This window comes from Humulus lupulus, chromosome 7 (assembly GCF_963169125.1).
Source record: "Humulus lupulus chromosome 7, drHumLupu1.1, whole genome shotgun sequence".
NCBI lineage: Eukaryota > Viridiplantae > Streptophyta > Magnoliopsida > Rosales > Cannabaceae > Humulus > Humulus lupulus.
The window spans coordinates 49,856,421-49,877,918 of record NC_084799.1 but is presented as its reverse complement, the minus strand read 5'-3'; positions in this window follow the sequence as shown (position 1 = coordinate 49,877,918).

The following is a 21,498-nucleotide window of genomic DNA, read 5'->3' as shown; positions in this document are numbered from 1 at the left end:
TCCATTTGGGGTGATTTGAAAGGGGGCAACTCCAAAGTAATTTGCCACTCCCTGAAAGAACGAGTGAAGAGGCAAAGTAGCACCTGCCTCAATATGAAACCGCGACCAGGCGCTGTAGGCCCCGCCTGGTAGGTTGGCCCTCTGGTCAATGGAAGGTCTGACCAGGGTCACCCCTATCAGTTTATACTTATTTAAGTAGTTGGAGATCATCCGGATCGTCACTCTACTCTGGGGAACGACATGCCACTCGACATCTGGCTGAGCAGCGTGTCGAGGACGGGCATGCCTTTGTACGTTGGCATCATGAACATTTTCACCTCGACCACTGGTCGAGGGGGCATTAGCAGTAGGATGACATGAGGAGTTAGGGATTTTTCTTTTTTGAGCTTTTGTTTTTGTTCGAGCCATTCTTTGGGTCGGAACTGGAGAAGGGTTTGGGCTAGGGCGAGAGAAAGGGATATCTGGTATCAGACTAGAGGGGTTTTCTTCACCTTCAAGCAGCTGAGCTAGGAGGTCGTCTTCAATGGGTCTTTCTCCTCCCCAAGGGTCTTGCATATGAACTACAACACAGACAAAGGAGGAGATAAAACACATAGCCTACGGAGTTACGTGGGAGATTGGGATAACGTTGCTCACGTCTATTGGCCAGAAACATCCTACCCATACACTAAGTTTGGTGCAAGCAGTTTGAAAAACGGATCAAAAAGGGAATAAAATATTTTTTGAAAAGGAACTTTTTCAACTCCTAAAGGGCGGGAAAAAACCCAGTTTTTTCAACTAGCTTAAAGATTGAATTTTTACGTTGATCTTACGCCCTATACCTATTATCCTTACTATCGAACTAGCTCCTAACTTATATAAAGCAGAAATACACTCTCTTACCAAGCATCAGATGGTTTATACAAAATCCTCATAAAATTCTACTAAAAAATGCAGGAAATCACAGAGCACAGTAACAGCATGCATGGCATCATGAAGAGTTTAACAGACTTAGTGATTACTTGGGCAAAGATGGAGATTCAGAAAAATAAAAACTTTGAGTCAGAAAGATCTTCGGCAGGACGTCTGAATGGTTTCGAAATTCTGGGCTCTGAAGCAAAGTTCTTGAAGTTCTTGATTGGAATGGTGAGTAAAGAATTATAAGAAAGATAAAGAGGTTACTTATAGAGGCTGAAGTATGGCAAAAAGTGGCAATCATGACTTTCCCATTTTCGAAACGTGAGGGAGTGTATAAGCCGTCACATTGATTTCTTGAAAACTGAAAAAGGCTTGATTAGACATAATTATGTCACGGTTTTCAAAAACGCACGAGGATTCTGACAGATTTCGTGGGGCATATGAACGGTTGTTTCCCTAAAGTTTCTTTATTGCTGGTCGCATTAAACAAACTTGGGGGGCAAATGTTATCCAAAAAATAGGCATGGATGACATGGCAGACGTTTAGCACACGTGGCTGACATATTGGCAGAAGTCTTGCTCGACCATCGACTAGAAAGATGTCTATGGCGCAACGCTCAATCTTTATATACGACCAGCTTGGTCGTATACTCGCTATATTTGGAGAAAATCTTATGCAGTTATAATCATATCCGAAATTATCTCCCATGATTTCCTGAATATCCATTATTTAGGAAAGAATATCTGTAACAAATTAATGTAATCTTCCTTGAGCCTATAAATAGAGAAAGATAGCTCAAGGAAGGGACTTTTGGATTTCTAATTATTCGAGATTAGAGCTATCATATTGGATATATTATTTTGTTCTTCAGAGGTTGGTGAAACTCATTGAACCCTAGTTCTTTGATCACTCCTTTGAAATATTATATCAATAATAGTTCAAGTGGACGTAGGTTATTACCATATTCTGGGGCCGAACCACTATAAACTCTTGTGCGCTTTACTGTTTTTGTCATTATCTTCATTTCAACATATTTGTCCACATCAAGCATTTTTGACTCCGTATCAGTTGACCAAAATCAGGGTCAACAATAATCATAATCATAATCGTAGTCATAGTCATACATCATAATCATCCTCTTTGTGATCATGGTACCCCTATTGTCCTTGTCACATCTTGAGGTAACCAGCAAAAGCATTAACTGGTAAGACCTCCTCTATGAGGTAAACAAGATCTCATGTCCTCGAATAACCTCGACACGTCCACCCTTTGCGTTACATCATATCATTAGTAACTCCTTTGTTGTGTCACGTTCAACACGCTAGCAACCTATTGCTTTTCATACATCATACAAGCACATGTATAACAGTTCATATCAACATAGAAATTCATACTTTTCACAACACTTGTCTTATCATGGCAAATGATTTTCACAACACTTTAACTTTTGCAACATAACAATTCATACCTTTCATAATATAATTCATAGAAAATTCTAACTAACTTCCTTACCTCAAGTCAAAGTAAAAGTAAAGTGCGAGATACTTCACAATGAACCTAGAATCATAATCAAATGTTTGTCTTAATATCAAGTAAAATTACACATGCCCAACATACATACACCATGTGTGCATGGGCCATGCACATGGGGCACAAGTTGCACTACAACTCTATTCACTTAACAACATCACACAAAATCATAAAGAATAATGTCAATTCTACCAATCAATCTTTCATGGTTACAAAGCAAAAATCATATGTTTGAATAATAGGCGTATGTTTGAACGTAAACATACACTTACATGTAAGATGCATACGCGAGAGTGTTCTTAAAATTAACGTTTAAAGTCGATAAATCCTAAATGCTCATTTCATTGCCTTTTTCTTAAAAATTCAGCAAGCATAAATAATTTGCCACTTTAGTAAATACTACATTATTCCTTTAAATCACACATTTGTCATTCATAAATTTTATTACAAAAATTTAATTTACTAAAATAATTCCTTAGCTTTAATTTGTATAAAATAATATTCTCATTTATTATTTAATAACATTTAAAAGAACGTGACAACATTTTGTAGTTACTTATAATTACTAAATGAATTTCTTGATCACCTTTAGAAAATAATTTTACGTATAATAAAAAAAATTGTATAATTATAAATGAGAAAATACATATTTAAAGTGTGGAAAAATCACATTTATCATATATAAAATCTAAGACTTAATTTATTTGAGCACATGCTTTACTTATTTTATTTAAAAGACTTTTCCTCTTAATAAACCAAAAATTCTGGCAAGCATTCTATTTGATTAAAGTAACATAATTGAATTAAAACCATATTTTCTTTCACAAAATAAAAAAAAAGTGCATGTGTTTAGTTTGATAAAAAAACCCTATTAACATGTGAAATAAAATGTCTTTTGTTTTTATAAAATCAAATTATCACTTTGAGGCTTCTCTTGTGCATTTTAAAATCATTAATTTATCATCACCATCACATAAAAAAACAGCAAGCATATATTTATCAAAATTATACCTTTAATCATGTTAACACATGTTTCTACACTTGAACAATTCAAGAATACATTTAATCATGCAAAACCAATATCAAAATAAAAATAAACTTACACCATAATGCATGCTCATGTCGAATTCTATACAACCTAATAACATGAAATATCACAATTAACAATATGCTCATTACTCCAAAATAGTAAAGTAAAGTCAAGAAAACCAACTCACAACCCTTTATTTAAAGCACTAGGCCGAAACCTATAGCATGTTTCTATTTCTTGTTGTTTCCAAACCCAAAACAAAACCTAGCATACTCCTATGATCACCAATGACAACATGTAATACAAATAAATAAAAAAAACAATATAACCTAACGTGCAAAAAAACCCCTAGGCCGAATCCTACATGTTCCAACAACAACAAATCCAATTTCTTAAAATCATATGAACCCAAAACAAAATACAAAATCCAATAATTCTAACATGCTTCCTCGCAAGATAAAATAATGATTTCAACAACAACATAAAGACCACTACCCTAGCTGAAACCCATAGGCAATTGGAACCCCAAATAAATCTTTCAAACTCACAACAACATTCTTAGCATGCTTCTAAATAGACATCACCATCAATTACATCAAGGATTCTTATATCCAATCATCAATCTCCTAACCAAAATAAAAACTCACCAAACATTAGCATATATTGACAAAACATCAAGTATTACAAAACCACAACGAAGAATCAAATCATCAACAAACAAAGATTGAGAGAAAAATCCATTACCTTCCTTGGTAGAATTCAACAACTCAAACAAAGTCTCCTCTTTGATACAACACTAGGGATTTCGAATCCACAACAAGAAAAGAAGACAAAACAACAACAAGAACACTTAGCAACAAGAAGGTGAGGAGATGGATTAATAGATTCAACCACTAGAGAAATCAAGAACACAAACCTAAATTGTTGAAATCCCTTTTCTCTTCTCTTCCTTCTTCTTTTTCTCCTCTCCCACGAGCTCTTCTCTTTCTCTCTCCTTCACTCGTGCCCTTTCTCTCTCTCTCTCTCTACAGTCGACAGCCAAGACACATATGAGCTTTCAAGATCTTTCTTATTTTTTATTTAAAGGCCCTAATCACCAAAACCTAGCTAAGGAAAATGTAATTATCATTTTCCTTTATTTTCCCTAAATTAAAAATAAAATAAAATAATAATTGTACTTATCCAATCAAATCCCTTTGTCAATTGATAGCACACTAACTTCTCTCTTTCCTTTCTTGGCACACCACACTAATAAGGAAAAGTCTAATTTTCGTAGTTCTAGGGTCCTGCCATTTGGGACTCGAATTTGACCCTTATTTGTAGCGTTTTAGGGAAAATGCTATTCGACAAAAGTTGTATATAATTTAATTAGCTTTCTAACAGTACAAAGGTTTTCTAAATCACACATCCACAACTCAAGTTATGAGTATGTTACTAAGGCTGGGTCCAGGGTTATGAGAACAAAAAAAAAAAAAAAATGACAACTCTCTTCTTTACCATTTGTTTTGTCATTTCTCACTTGTGTGAACACAGACATTCTAGAGCCTTCAATCTTTATTTCTTCCATTATTTCCCTTTCTTAAATAAAGAAAAAAAACTAATTTAATAAATAAAAGAATGCTCTAGAATATTGCATGGGAAAAACTATTGCATGCTCACCATGCAATCATGCACATGTACACACACAAGTGCTAGGGTGCATTTCTACTAACTATGCACCTCCTTGCATATAGTGAAACCTCATAAACAATTTCACAAAATAAAATAATTAAAAATTTAATTCACAAAATTTCTACCAAACAATTCAAATAATAAAAATTAAATTCTAACACTTAACAATTAAATTAAAATAATAATAGTAATATAAAAAAATTGGTGCGCTACAAATGTTGTTTTATGATGAGAAACAAAATGTGATTTTAAATTGCATATGGAAAAAAAGGTATTTGAAACTTTATGAATATGGTTATGATATATGCTTTACAATGCATGCAATTTTTTTTATGTGAGAAAGAAACTATTTTTTTTTAAAAAAAAGGAGGCTTACAAATTGAATTGTTAAAAACAAACTAATGTAATAAATTGGTTCCTGGAATTTTTACTTTCTTGAAAGGAATTTTCTTTTAAATTAAAAATATAAGGCATAGGCTCAAATATTTTAAGCCTTAGATTTTATACATGAAAAATAAAATTTTTCCACATTTTAAATATGTATTTTCTCATTTATATTAGTGTATTTTTTATTTTGTAAGATAATTAATTGAGTGAAAATTATATTAAAATGGGACTAAGGAATTAAGGAGTTTATTTAAGTGAATGGGGCGTATAGTTTGGATTTTCCAACTTATTTTAAAATCTATGACTTAGATGTAAAATGTGGTGGCCTTGAGATTTTAAATTGTTAAAGGTACAATTATTTAATTTTTTTTATCACTTTAGGAATTATGATAAAGAGTGTGAGCATACTTTCTTTGAATTAATTAATTATGTTAAATTAATTATTTTGTGAGAAATAGAAAAGTTGTCATATTTTATCTTTATTTAAAATGATAATTGTGATTTTATTATTTTAAAATAAATGTGACTTAAGTGCCAATTAAATAAATAATTTTGTGAAATAAAAACTTAGAATAAAATCCTATGACCTAAGGAGGTAATATGATAATGTTAACAAAATTTGTAAACTAACTCTTGCTGAATTTTTAAGAAAGTGACAATAAAATGAACAAGTAGAATATACTAACTTCAACGCTAATTTTGAGAGCACTCTCACGTATGTATGTTACATGCAAGGTTATTTTTACGTTCAAATGTACGTCAATTAATCAAATGTATAATTCCTATTTTTGTAACTATAAAGAATTATTTAGTAAAGTTGGCATCATTCTCTTATGATTTTATGTGAAATCATCGTATGTTAATGGTTGTGATGCAATCTGTGTCACGTGTGCATGACCCATGCACACATGGGGTATGTTTGTATTGTATGCTTAGTTTTACATGATATTGAGACAAATGTTTGATTGTGATGCTAGGCTTGTTGTGAAGCACACCGCTATTTAGTTTGCTTTTGCTTGGACTTGAGGTAAGGAAGTTCGCTAGAATTTTCTATGAATTATATTATGAAAAGTATGAGTTATGGTAAGCTATTGTGTTATGAAAAGTATGAGCTATGGTAAGCTAATGTGTAATGAAAAGTATGAGCTTCTATTTTATGATATGAGTTGTTGTATATTTGATTGTATGTTGTATGAAAAGCAGAAGGTTGTTAGCATGCTGAACGCGACACAACAAATGAGTTACTAAGGATATGACGTAACTAATAGGGCGGGCTAGAGTTCCTGTTTACCTCATAGATGAGGTGTTACTAGTTTATGGTTTTGCTGGTTACCTCTTGATGTGACATGGACAATAGGGGTGTCATGATCACACGATGTATGATTATGCTTATGTTTATGAAGTCTTATGATTACGATATGAATATGATTTATTATGATATGCCACAAGTTTACGATATGTATGTAGATTGCTTTGTGTTCTTGTCAATTGTTGTATTTTTTCTGTACTTCCTTACTGGACTTTTCGCTCACCCCCTTACTTTCCCCCTTTCAGGTAGGCAATAGGGTTTCTTCTTGGCACGCATTGTGAAGTGGGGAGTTTCGATGTCTAGACATGTATCACGCGGGGTGTTCATGAATGAATAATGATCTAGTTGAATGCCAAGAAAGTTTATGAACTTTTATGTTTTCAGTTGTCACAGTGGGACCTATATTTTTATTTTATTTCTAAGATTGCATAAAGACATTATTTTTTTTAATTTTAAACTATTGAGCCCAAATTTTCATGTTTTGACAAGGCCCAATTGAACATTTTCACTAAAATGATATTTTTCTAAAAAATATGAATTGCGCGACATTTTGCAAAGTAATTAGTTTAGGGCGATCTTACATTATTGTACTCACACATGCCACTTACTATATTTTTTGTTGCTTGTTCTTCATCGCAGGTTAAGAATCTTTCCAAAAAGATGTTAACTATGCACCAAAAACTGGATAGGGATGGAGCTTGATTTTTAGTTTTACTTAGAATTTTATTTTTGTTATGAACAATTTTAAAATTTTAGTTTCTGTTTTAGAGATTTTAGATTTCTATTTAGATAAAGAAAAACTAATGTTTTAGAATTTTTTAGTTTATGATTAGTAATGTGATGATTAATTGGGAACTTTGTTATTTCTATGTTGCATGAACAAGGTGTTGATATTTCTTTCAATAATAATTGGATTGTTATCTCAAGATTTGATATTCAAATATGTCATGCAAAATTCGATGATGGGCTGGATAAACTTAAGACAAAAGAACGATTTGTATACAACTCTAAAATGGTTATAGTTGCAAACCCAAGGTCTATTAAACGTCAATAGACTAATTCCGAGAGTGAAACCTATCTATGAAATTTGAGATTGGGGCATATTGGTTTGGATAGAATTAACAGACTAGCAAAGAAGGGACCTTTAAGAGAATTAACTGTTGGTTCTCTTCTAGTCTGTGAATCCTATCTGGAAGGCAAGATGACCAAAAGACCTTTCTCTGTAAAAGGTTCAAGAGCCATATAACCACTCCATCTAGTACACACTGACGTGTGTGGTCCACTTAATGTGAAAGCGAGATGAGGGTTGAATATTTCATCACCTTCATTGACGATTATTTAAGATATCGTTACCTATATTTGATGCAAAAGAAATCTGAAACTTTTAGAAAGTTTGAAGAATTCAAAGCTGAAGCTGAAAAACAATTAGGTCAATCACTGAAAGTTCTTCGAACTGATCGAGGAGGAGAGTACTTAGATTATGCATTCAAGGACCACTTGCATGAGCATGGAATTCAATCCTAACTCACTGCACCTAGAATGCCACAACAAAAGAGTGTCTTAGAAAGAAGAAGCAAGAGGATATGACATTCAATGTGCAATGTACATATTGAATGTTGTTCCATCCAAGTCTATCAAGAAGACACCATTAGAATTATGGAATGATGCTAAACCTAGTTTACACCATTTTCGTATTTGGAGATGTTCAGCACACGTGCTAAAAGGAAAGACTAGAAAGTTGGAATCTCGCATTGAACTGTGCATGTTTGTGGGATATTCCAAAGAGACTAGAGGTGGTATATTCTATAGTCCTTAAGAAAATAAAACATTTGTATTGACAAATGCTACTCTTCTTAAATATGACTATATTAACAACCACAAGCCTTGCAGTAGGGTTGTATTGGAGGAGATGGTCTCAGATCAAGTAAATAGATCACCAACTGTTCGCAATGAACAACGACAAGAGGAAGCCACAAGTTCTAGTCAGAACAACAAATAGCTTCGTCATCGTGGGAGGGTTGTCAGGCAGCCAAGTCGCTATGAACATGAAGTTCAAATGCTTGTGTCTGACATAAACAAAGATGATCCATTAACATAGAGAGATGCAATGAAAGATTCTAACAAAGAAAAATTGCAAGATGCCATGAACCTGGAAATTGAATCAATGTATTCCAATTTCGTTTGTACTCTTGAAGATCTTCCTAAAAATGTTAAACCTATTGGTTGCAAATGGATATTCAAGAAGAAAAGAGGAGTGGATGGGAAAGTGGAAACTTTCAAAGCTAGGCTTGAGCCAAGAGCTATACTAAGTGAGAAGGGGTTGATTATGAAAAAACCTTTTCTCCTATGGCCATGCTTAAATCCATTTGCATATTCTTGTCCATAGCTGCTTGCATGGATTATGAGATATGAAAAATGGATGTTAAGACATCATTTCTGAATGGCTATCTTGACGAGACCATTTATATGTCTCAACTAGAAGGGTTCGAAATAAAAGGTCAAGAGCAAAATGTTTGCAAGCTTTTTAGGTCCATTTATGGACTCAAACAAGCATCTAGATCTTGGAATCTAAGATTTGATGACACAATCAAAACGTATGATTTTGAACAAAATGTTGACGAGCCTTTTTTTTTATAAACAAATCAAAGATGGCATTGTGGTATTCTTGGTTCTTTACGTTGATGATATCCTACTGATTGGAAATGACGTAGGAACATTAATGTTTATCCAAAAAACATTTGTTGATGACGTGGCAAGAATCTTCGACACGTGGCCGACACGTGGCAGAGATGCTGCTCGCCTCTCGACCAGAGATATTTCTGTATGCAAGGTTCGAGTTTTATATACGACCAGGCTGGTCGTATACTCCGTGTATATATGAATAAATCTGTACAGTTGTAATGATATCCAAGAATATCTCTTCATTATAACCTGAAGATCCATTTATTAAGGAAAGATATGATTAATTGACTCTTGTAACCCTCCTTGAGCCTATAAATATACAAGAAATAGCTCAAGGGGGGATCTTCTTTTCTTTTTCCGAATTGCATTACTATTATCCATCGTTTGTATTGTTTTCTCCTTCTAAGGTCTGTGAAACTCAGGAACCCTAGTTCATTGATCACACCTTTGAAGCTCAATATTAATAATAGTATCAAGTGGACGTAGGTCATTACCAATCACTGGGGCCGAACCACTATAATTCTTTGTGTCCTTTGCTTTCCATTAGATTGCTTTCTCAAGCATCATACTAATCTCCTGTCGTTTATTTGACTCCGTGTCGTTGACCAAAACGAGGGTCAACAATTAACAAAAGTAAAGAAATGGCTAGCCGAGAAACTCTAAATGAAAGATTTGGGAGATGCAAACTATGTTCTAGGCATCCAGATCCTTTGAGATCGACAGAGCAAAGTTTTGGCTCTGTCTCAAGCTACTTATATAGTTAAGGTACTTGAGCGATTCGGTATGCAAAATTCCAATAAGGGTGATATGCCAACCCGTCATGGAATTGTCCTTTCTAAAGAGCAATGTCCTTAGACACCTCAAGATAAAGATGACATGAGACAGTATCCCTACACCTCTGTGGTAGGCAGTCTAATGTACGCCATGTTGTGTACAAGACCTGACATTTGTTATGCAGTAGGGATAGTCAGTCGTTATCAATCCAATCCTGGATTGAGTCATTGAGTTGCAGTAAAGAATATTCTCAAGTATCTTAGGAAAACTAGAGAATATATGCTTGTATATTCAGGTGGTGACCTGAACTCCACTAGTTACACTAATTCTGATTCTCAATCAGACAAAGATAGTGAGAAATCGTCTTCTGCATCAGTGTTCACACTTGGTGGAGGAGCTGTAGTCTAGCGTAGTATCAAACATACAAGTATTGCAGATTCTACCATGGAAGCTGAATACATAGTGGCTTGTGAAGCAGCTAAAGAGGCTGTGTGGCTCAAAAATTTCTATTTTGATCTGGAAGTTGTTCCAGACATGGATAAGCCGCTGGTCCTGTACGGTGATAACAGTGGGGTGGTAGCTAACTTGAAGAAACCGAGGAGTCACAAGAGGGGAAATCGTATTGAGAAGAAGTACCACTTGATCATGGATATTGTTCACGAAGGAGATGCAATAGTTATGTTGACCATGATTTTGGCCAACTGCGAGTAGACGCAAAAACGACAATAAACCTTGAATAGAAAATAAATAACACAAGTAATTTTTATAGTGGTTCAGCCCCAATTTGTTGGTAATAGCCTAATCCACATAGAGTTGTGATATATGTAGCCTATACTTAAGATCATATGAACCTTAGTCAACTGAGTTTCTCAAGTATAAGTAGAAAAGTACAGTGTTTCTCTCTCTAAGCTCTCAGAAAATGCTCCTAGAATGCCCTAAGTAACGGTCCCAAAGTCTCCAAAATAGAGTGTTTTTTAATCTCCCAAAATTCCCTCCCCCTAAATAATGCCACGAGCCATTTATTTATAGGCTCATGGATCGTATATGAGAAATATCCCGCTTTGACGGGGTCCTTGGTTGTTTCAACAACTTTAATTAATGAATAATAAACAAATTCAAATTACAATAATATAGCTATTATTCTGGGATGTTTGAGATATTCCCGCAGTAGTTGTGAATGATTCGGGTTGAAGCTGGTACTGAGGCTTTACTGAAGAGTCACTTAGATGGTAACTTCTGAGATTCTGATCAGTCGACCAACCAAATCCATCCCTGAAGTAACTGATCGGCCAAGACAATGCCAAACACACCACCAGTCGGCCTAGGCAAAGCACACCTCTGGTCGGCAAAGCACACCATTGGTCGGGCAGGAAACACCACTGGTCGGGCATGGCAAATCACACCACTGGTCGGGCATGGAAAATCACACCACTGGTCGGGCATGGCACACTGCTGGTCGGGCATGGCACACCACCGGTCGACTAAACTTATTCCTGGCCAGTAATATCACAACTCCTCAGGTAAATTCTCAACCTTTTCACCTCTTTAAATAATGACTATTAATGTGTCATTTATTGACCATGCCCTACAACTTGTCCATCCGATTGCCACGTCATTGAACAAAATTTTGGGGATAACATTTGCTCCCTAAGTTTATTATATGATTTTCTCATATGATAAACTTTTCTTCTAACACCTTGCAAGGATCCACAGTAAATTTAATAATTATTGTGTCTTAAAATTCCAAAAATGACCTTCTATATTCTCCCGGCTTTTCAAGCAAACCCACGATTGAACCTTTCAGTCCATGAAAATGGTAGTTATCAGTTTCCCATCTTCCATCGCACTTTCGGGTTCATGAGTTTATATGAACTTTGAAGTTTTCTTGAAACTTTTTGAAACCCTTGGAGTTCCCTCTTTGATCTTGTTGTTGTACTCCATGAATAGGAAAACGTGTTTGTGCTCCACGTTTTTTTGTAAACTTGTGTTGGCTTAGACGATTGGAAATGCCTATTTGGTCCTTGGGACCCAAATAATTTCTTAATTGATGACCCTTGGGTGCTTTGTTTTCTGCTGCTCGGATGCATGCCTTGCTCCTCTGACACCACTCCTCAAATATGCCCAGCCTCTCGGACGCGCAGTCTCGGACGTGCCCAGCTCTTCAGGAATGCTCCCATCCACTCGGGGCATGCAAGCTCTTTGGACAGTAGCCCCTCGGCATGCTCAACTCCTCGGCACGCGGATCCTTAGACAGCAGCCTCGCGATATCCTCCTCCAGTCACTCGGACATGGAGCTCCTTAGATGGCCAGCTATTCAGACACCCAGCCTGGTAGGCGCGCAACTCTTCAGATGCGCCAGTTCCTCGGACATGCAACCCCTCGGATGTGCACCCCCCTCGGTGTGCCCCCCGAGCCGCTTGGACACGTGGCTCTTCTAGCCCCTCGGGCACGCGGCACATCACTTGGGCACGTGGCATAGCCACTCGGAGGCATTGCACAGCCCCTTAGACACACGCCTAAGCTTTATCACTCCAAACACCAGTCGACACTTAAAACAACTTGTTTGAATCTCTCAAAAAGAATTATTACTTCCCTAAATGCCTTTTTTTTTGGTGGAAAATTGATTTCTCTTCTCAAAGAAATTATTCTCGCAGAATAGTGTACACATTTTTGGTTTTCATTCATTTTCTGTTTGGTTTACTCCAGGGACTCATCACTGTTAATCATGCTCAACGCCAAGCAGCAGACTATAAGGAGCTAGTCAAGGTCTTGAATGATTAATTGGTGGAAGCCCAGGCAAAGATTAAAAGTCTGACCAAATCTGAAGAAGATCCTCAATCCAAGGACGAGCAACCAAAGAAGACCATTGCCGAGCAGGATGGATCTCTAAGGGAGTTGGCTAATGAGAATAAGAAACAAATCCAAACCAACAAGATGTTGACTGACCAGCTAGAAAAAATGACCCGTGAGAATGATGAGCTGAAACAAGACAAAGAAACTGATCTTGCTCGTTATGAGGAGATCTGTTTCAATTGCTTCTACCAGACATGGAAGCTGAACAAGCCCCTCAACCTCGATTTTCTCTCAAAAGAGGCAAGGGCGGAAGAGCTTGCCAAATGCAAGGCAAAGGATGCCGAGGAGGTAGCTAATCCAGCTGACACTATGCCTGCCTCTCCTGCTCTATCATTCCGACCAGAGGAGGTCTTGGATGTTGATGATGGTGTTAACCAGCCAGGGACTAGTTTACCCGACCAGTTGTCACTCTTAGCCGACCAGAGAGCTTCCTATGCATCAACAGAGTTTCCTACTCAACCAGCGAAACATGCTCAGTCAACCAGGGAAGTTGTATTTGCTCTCCCGACTAGGCAAACTTTGCACCTGACTAGCTGAACTTTGTATCTGGCTAGTAGTTTACTCTTTTTTCTTATACTTTTGTGAAGACAACTGCTACTTAGCAGCTTTGATATTTTTCTCGTAAGGCCGAGCTGTTGGCATTTATACTTTACTTTTCTTTGCTAACTTGAAACATTCTAATTCTTTTTAGACTTAAAACATTATAAGTATTTTTGTGAATAGTAAAGTCACTCTGATGTATGTCTCATATTTTCGCATGAGTACTTAGTTTTCTAACTTAGAAATTCTAGACATTTCATAAGTCCCTACTAAGTATACTTTCTCACATGCTTATTTCTCTAACATTTTATGAGCATAATATTTATTGTCACAAAAATATCTGCTTCTAACTTGAATTTTTTTAAAAATTCCAAGTTACTTAAGCTTTGTCAAACAAGTTAGCTTAATGGCCTTTTTTGACTTCAAAAATTAACAAGTCAGCCTAAAAACAAATATCTTAACTCATGCTCTTATTGCCTGTGTTAAATTATATACCAGTATACTCCATGTGCCCCCCAAGTGATCGAGGGTTGAAAGATCCTTGGTCACTTGCTACTTGACCGAATCTGTTCGAGCAGTTAATTTCTCGTGAAACACATAGAATATATGGAAAATATTCGAGCAGTTGAACACTGCTTGAACGTACCGACCAGTTGAACACTGTCTGATTTTACCGACCAGTTGAACATTATTCGAAAAATTAACACACATGCATATTTGTAGTATGAATCGACCATGCTGCGCATAGTCTCTTTAATTACTCGTAAATTAAATAAAGGACAAAACATGTCTAATAACAAGTCTTAAACAACAAAAATTGTTAAAAAAAAAATGACTGGTTAGCAAATAACCAGCTCATAAACCAACCTTAAATAACAAGTTAAACAACTTGAAATTAAGCTACCACTCTGAAAGCGGTATTTAGTGATATTATATTCATAGACACTCGCCATTCCAGTGGTTCCTGATTAAGCTCCGTTCACCCATTCTCATCCTAGCACTCCAGCTCATGTCAAAGTGTTCGGGCATACCTCTCCCTTTCTTTGTTACTATCCCCAGCCAAGCGTGGACCTCAACATATAGTATCTAAGGTAAAGTCCACAGGCTCGGGTTGCAAGGGTGGAGATCTCTGCCGTTTAAACCCAGGATTGTTGCTGCCTCCTTCTCCTTGGGGTTTCTCTGCCCAGTACTTTTTCAACTTTCCCGACTGGAGAAGAAATTCTATCTCGTCCTTGACGTGATTGCATTCATTCATGCCGTGACCATAATCTCCATGGAAACGACAAAAAATATTCATGTCTCTCTTACTAATCTCTTTCCTAATGGGTGGAGGTTTATTGTAGGAAACCTCTTCATGACTAGTAAGATATATTTCTGCCCGGCTGGCCAAGAGAGTGGTGTAATTAGTGAACTGAGGCTCATACTTGGTTGGCTTTTCATTTGAACTTGACTTAGCCTTCTTTTCTTCATGGCGGTCAGACCCGTTATTCCCACGTTTCTTTCCACCATTTTGATCGTTTCCACCATTCCTAGGAGGGTCAGCTGATCCGCCTGGATTGTTTATGCCATTCTCCTCTTTCTCGATTTCATCATCCAATTTCATATAATTTTCCGCTCGATCAAGAAATTGTTGAAGTGTTAAAATTGGATTTCTATGTATACTATCCCACAAAGGGCTCCGATAAGTGATCCCAGAGGATATGGCAACCATCTTCCCATCGTCTCCTACTGCAGTTGCTCAACCAGCGAAACATGCTCAGTCAACCAGGGAAGTTGTATCTGCTCTCCCGACTAGGCAAACTTTGCCCCTGACCAGCAGAACTTTGTATCTGGCTAGTAGTTTACTCTTTTTTCTTATACTTTTGTGAAGACAACTGTTGCTTAGCAGCTTTGATATTTTTCTCGTAAGGCCGAGCTGTTGGCATTTATACTTTACTTTTCTTTGCTAACTTGAAACATTCTAAGTCTTTTTAGACTTAAAACATTATAAGTTTTTTGTGAATAGTAAAGTCACTCTGATGTATGTCTTATATTTTCGCATGAGTACTTAGTTTTCTAACTTAGAAATTCTAGACATTTCATAAGTCCTTACTAAGTATACTTTCTCACACTCTTATTGCTCTAACATTTTATGAGCATAATGTTTATTGTCACACGAATATCTGCTTCTAACTTGAAATTTTTTAAAAATTCCAAGTTACTTAAGCTTTGTCAAACAAGTTAGCTTAATGGCCTTTTTTGACTTCAAAAATTAACAAGTCAGCCTAAAAACAAATATCTTAACTCATGCTCTTATTGCCTGTGTTAATTTATATACCAGTATACCCCATGTGCCCCCCAAGTGATCGAGGGTTGAAAGATCCTTGGTCACTTGCTACTTGACCAAATCTGTTCGAGCAGTTAATTACTCGTGAAACACATAGAATATATGGAAAATATTCAAGCAATTGAATACTTCTTGAATGTACCGACGTGTTGAACACTGTCTGATTTTACCGACCAGTTGAACACCACTCGAAAAATTAACACACATGCATATTTGTAACATGAATCGACCACGCTGCGCATAGTCTCTTTTATTACTCGTAAATTAAAAAAAGGACAAAACATGTCTAATAACGAGTCTTAAACAAGAAAAATTGTTAAAAGAAAAGACTATTAGAAAATAACCAGCTCATAAACCAAACATAAATAACAAGTTAAACAACTTGAAATTAAGCTACCACTCTGAAAGCGGTATTTAGTGATAATATATCCATAGACGCTCGCCATTCCAGTGGTTCCTGATCAAGCATCGTTCACCCATTCTCATCCTAGTACTCCAGCTCATGTCGAAGTGTTCAAGCATACCTCTCCCTTTCTTTGTTACTATCCCCAGCCAAGCGTGGACCTCAACATATAGTGTGTAAGGTAAAGTCCACAGGCCCGGGTTGCAAGGGTGGAGATCTCTGCCGTTTGAACCCAGGATTGTTGCTGCCTCCTTCTCCTTGGGGTTTCTCTGCCCGGTACTTTTTCAACTTTCCCAACCGGAGAATAAATTCTATCTCGTCCTTGAGATGATTGCATTCATTTGTGTCGTGACCATAATCTCCATGGAAATGACAAAACTTATTCATGTCTCTCTTACTCATCTCTTTCCTGATGGGTGGAGGTTTATTGTAGGGAACCTCTTCATGACTAGCAAGATATATTTCTGCCCGGCTGGCCAAGAGAGTGGTGTAATTAGTGAACTGAGGCTCATACTTGGTTGGCTTTTCGTTTGAACTCGACTTAGCCTTCTTTTCTTCATGGCGGTCAGACCCATTATTCCCACGTTTCTTTCCACCATTCTGATCGTTTCCACCATTCCTAGGAGGGTCAGCTGACCCGCCTGGATTGTTTATGCCATTCTCCTCTTTCTCGATTGCATCATCCAATTTCATATACTTGTCCGCTTGGTCAAGAAATTGTTGAAGTGTTGAAATTGGATTTCTATGTATACTATCCCACAAAGGGCTCTGGTAAGTGACCCTAGAGGATATGGCAACCATCTTCTCCTCGTCTCCTACAACAGTTGCTCAATTGGTGTAGAGTCCTCGAATGCTTACTTAGTTAGCTAGATAGTTGATAGTAGTTGTAGTATTTTAGATTTCGTGGATTTTGGTTCAAACCGGGACTTAGTTGGAAACTCATAGCAACGGTTATGGATTTTATAAGTTTAACCTGTAGTTTAAGAATATTAATTATAACATAAGGTTTGGTTAATATTGCTGGTCCTAGGTATATTATTTATTATAACCTAAAGTTTAGATAGAGTCAATAAGAACATGACACTTGTCATAAGCATGATTATTAAGGAATTAAGTATTTTGATGATAAAATAAAGAAATAGAAGCTTTAGTACCTACCAGAAACTATTAGGGTCGTATTATGACTCAGTCAAAGCAGTTATCCCATTCAAATTATGCTGAAAAAGTGCAATTACGTGTTTAAAATATTCACGTATACCGATATATCACAGCATGGGAGCTGATATATCGCCTAACAGAAGATACGGAAAACACGTCAGCTTTGCACAAACGTACGAACGGAGGCTCAGAATTAAGGCATAACCGATATATCGCCCTTAGTATGATAAATTTTGAACTCTTTATTTTTTAATTTAAAAATAAGCCTTAACTACTTAGACCTGTCCCTGAACGTTTTTGACCGAGTCTTAAGCCTCTGATTGATGAATATTCAAATATTTTCAATTAATATTCATTATTTTTATTCAAATTAAAAAGGGGTTAGTTTCACTCCTTAAATCTATAAATAGGACCTAGTACCCAGCCATTCCTCTCATTCTTCAAGCTGTGATCAGAGCCTCCAAGGTGCTAGTGTTACCATAGAGTGATAAACACTTGGGTTGAGATAGAAGCTTCATCATTCTTAAGCTTTATAAAACACTTGGAAAGTGAGGTTTAGTGTAATTTCAGTATTGAAGTTAGACCAATCCATAAGGTCAACTAAGGTATTCATATTCTTTAAGTCCAATTCTTTTAAAATTCTTTAGTTTCTTTTATTCATATCTTAACTCTTATTATTGGTTCTTGATTAGGTCCTTGAAACTTAAGGTCTTTCTTGGTAAGTTTTTTCTTGAAGGTTTAGTTTCCACATTCATTCTTTACTCTTTAAAAAAACTCACCATTATTATTGTTGGTTTTAGGAGTGTTCCAAGTCTCGCATCTGTTCTCAAATATCCCAGTTTTGGTAAAGAAAATAGGATAGTTTTTATATGCTTATATGTTATTATATGATTATGATATAATATGTTATGATATATATATGAATATGTTTTTGGGGCTTATAGTTGCTTAAATAGCAAACCCCAATGTTTTTATGTTTCTTTGGGGCTCATAGTTGCTTAGCTTGCAAACCTCAATGTATTTTGAGGCTTATAGTTACTTAGCTAGTAAACCCCAATGTTTACCATGTACATGGGTTAGAGTTGTGATATATGTTTTATAGTATATGCTTTAATATAGTCTTATGTTTATGTTTATATTATATGTCTTAGTAGATTTTCCTTGTTGGACATTAGGCTCACTCCTTTTTCTTTTAGTGTGATATGGAGGCGGGAGGATTCTTGGTGGCTTGACTTGTGTATTGAGGATGATTGGAATGAATGGGCTGCGAGATGATCGAGGATGACATTATTTTTAGTTTTTTTAAAAAAAATTATGTTTCTATGTATTTTCCGCATTTAGATTTGTAAAAAATTTTCTTTAGTTTAAAATTATGTTTTATGCTTTAAACAATGGACACCCATACCAAAATTTTATGTTACTTTGTAATTTCCACAATATTATGTTGAAGTTTTAATAAAGTTATTATTATTTCTTATGTATATGTTCTTTAAAGTAATAGCTATGTCTAGTAATTCTAATGGTCCAAGGTTTTAGAATAGTTGGGTCATTACTATTGGTATCAGAGAAACGGTCCATTTACATGAAGTTCTCCTTGATACACATGCTCAAGCTCCGAATCTAACCGCCAATGTAAGTATTTATGTTATAGTTATTATGTTTCTCTATTTAGCTAACGTTTTAGCCTTATGTTTTCAGTTAAGAATGGATGGAGCTTTAACATATAACGATATCCAAGCCATTAAGGCCTTGAAAAGGATTAGAGAACCAAGAAATACAGTAGGAATATTGGAAAGAATCACTTGGAGATTACTTTTAATCCATAATCATATAGTTCATCTCCAAACAACTAAGCAAATAATGATGAGAGCTACGAAACAATATGTTTCAGTAATTAGGCTTTTTAAAGATTTTCCTTTTGTAATTGCTGCTTTAGAAGAAATATGGGAGACAATAGATGATGAAGATGAAATACTGGTGGCGATGAGATATTATTTTCTCATAATTAGGTTTACCTCTAAGATGGAATTCCAATTCACAAGAGAACAAAAGAATAGAATCTTTACGAATCTTCCCCAAGGAATTTTTGAAGCTCACGAAAATGATGATTATGAAGAGATAGATGATGACATGTTAGATGAAGGATCAGATGTAGAAGATCCTGATTTTTAGAATAGATTAGTTTCTTTATTTTATTTATTTATTATTTTGCCTTTATGATTGTACTTAGTGAAAACTGTTTTTCCAAATTAATATCATTGTTATTTTGGTGACATGTATGAGTTTGATTTTTCATTTGCAATCATAATAAATAATAAATTTATAAAATAATGACCAAGTTCGGTGAGGGTGAATACAAATCAATGAACCGGGTTCTATATTGAGAGATAGGGGGCCATAGTAGTGGGAACGATTTTACTGATCCCAGCCCTCCCTCAATATGGTTAACTTTGGAACAACGATGAGTTTCGAGCCTGAGAATTAAGTCATATAGGATAATTAGAAACACACTTAGAAAATAATAAAGATGGCTTATTTTTCTAAGTTTAGAAACACACCCTAATTACAAAGAAGTCTTATATAATTTTTCATAAGAAATCATAATTAATAGGCCCGAGTTATGTTTGCTTAGATTAAGTTTTTGCTTTAGAGCCTATTAAGGTAAGTTCTAACATGTTTTTCTCGACTGTTAGAACTCTTCTAAAGATGTCACTCAGAAGATCTGCTCACAACAATGTCAATGTCTCCAACGCCGCTCCTGAGAGCAATGAAGCCCATCTAGTTCGCAGAAGGGGAGTTCGTGCAAATGCCAACCAAAATGCACCGCCGCCGCCACCACCGGTTGACAACACTGCAGAAATTGCCAGGCTACGACAGCAAGTTGAGGAATTACTGCAACGACAGCGACAACAGGCTCAGGCTCAGACTCAGCCTCAGCTGCAACCATAGCCTCAGCTGCAACCATAGCCTCAGCAAGTGGCTCAAGCACCCCATCAAGTAGGTCCTTATGGGGGGATGGCCAATGGAGAATTATGCACCATACCCAGCTCAACACATGGAGCCAATCTACGAGCGATTTCGTAAGCAACACACTCCAAACTTGGAAGGGACAACAGACCCCTTCGAGGCGGAAGAATGGCTCAGGAATGTAGAGTCGATCCTATCACATATGAATCTCGGAAATGCGGACCGCATATCCTGTGTTTTGTCTCTGCTCAAGAAAGATGCTAGAATATGGTGGGACTTAGTTCAACAGACCCACAGTGTCGCCACCATGACTTGGACCAGATTTGTGGAGCTATTCCATAAAAAGTACTACAATTCGATAGTCATCACTTCAAGGGTCAAGGAGTTTTCTGGTCTGAAGAAAGGGAACTTATCAGTAGCAGAATATGCTCGACAATTTGACCGACTAGCCAAGTTTGCACCAGAGATGGTTCCAACTGATTTTCTGAGGGTGACCAAGTTCGTTAGAGGACTTAGACCAAAGATTGAGCTACGGGTTAAGCTAGCAAACCCGGGAAATACTACTTATGCCGATGTTATAGAAATGACAATAGAAGTGGAAAGGCTTCAGACGAATGTTAGTAAAGAGGAGGCCAGTAAGCTTGAGCCTAAACAGTAGAGTCAACCTCAGAATGGTCGGAACAACCACCACAACAACAACCAGCAGTCTAGCAATAGTAATGGTCAGAAAAGACGTCATTATGACAATAAGCTGTCTGACAACGATAATACGGCACAGACACACAATGGAGGTAATAGGACGGGTTATGTAGAATACCTGCAATGTGCTAAATGCCAAAAGAAACATCCTGGTGAGTGTCGCACAAACACCAAGGGATGCTACAACTGTGGTCAGGAAGGTCACCAAAAGAAAGAGTGTCCCCAGCTTAAGCCAGAGGGAAAAAAGGACGATAAGATGGTTCCTGCCAGG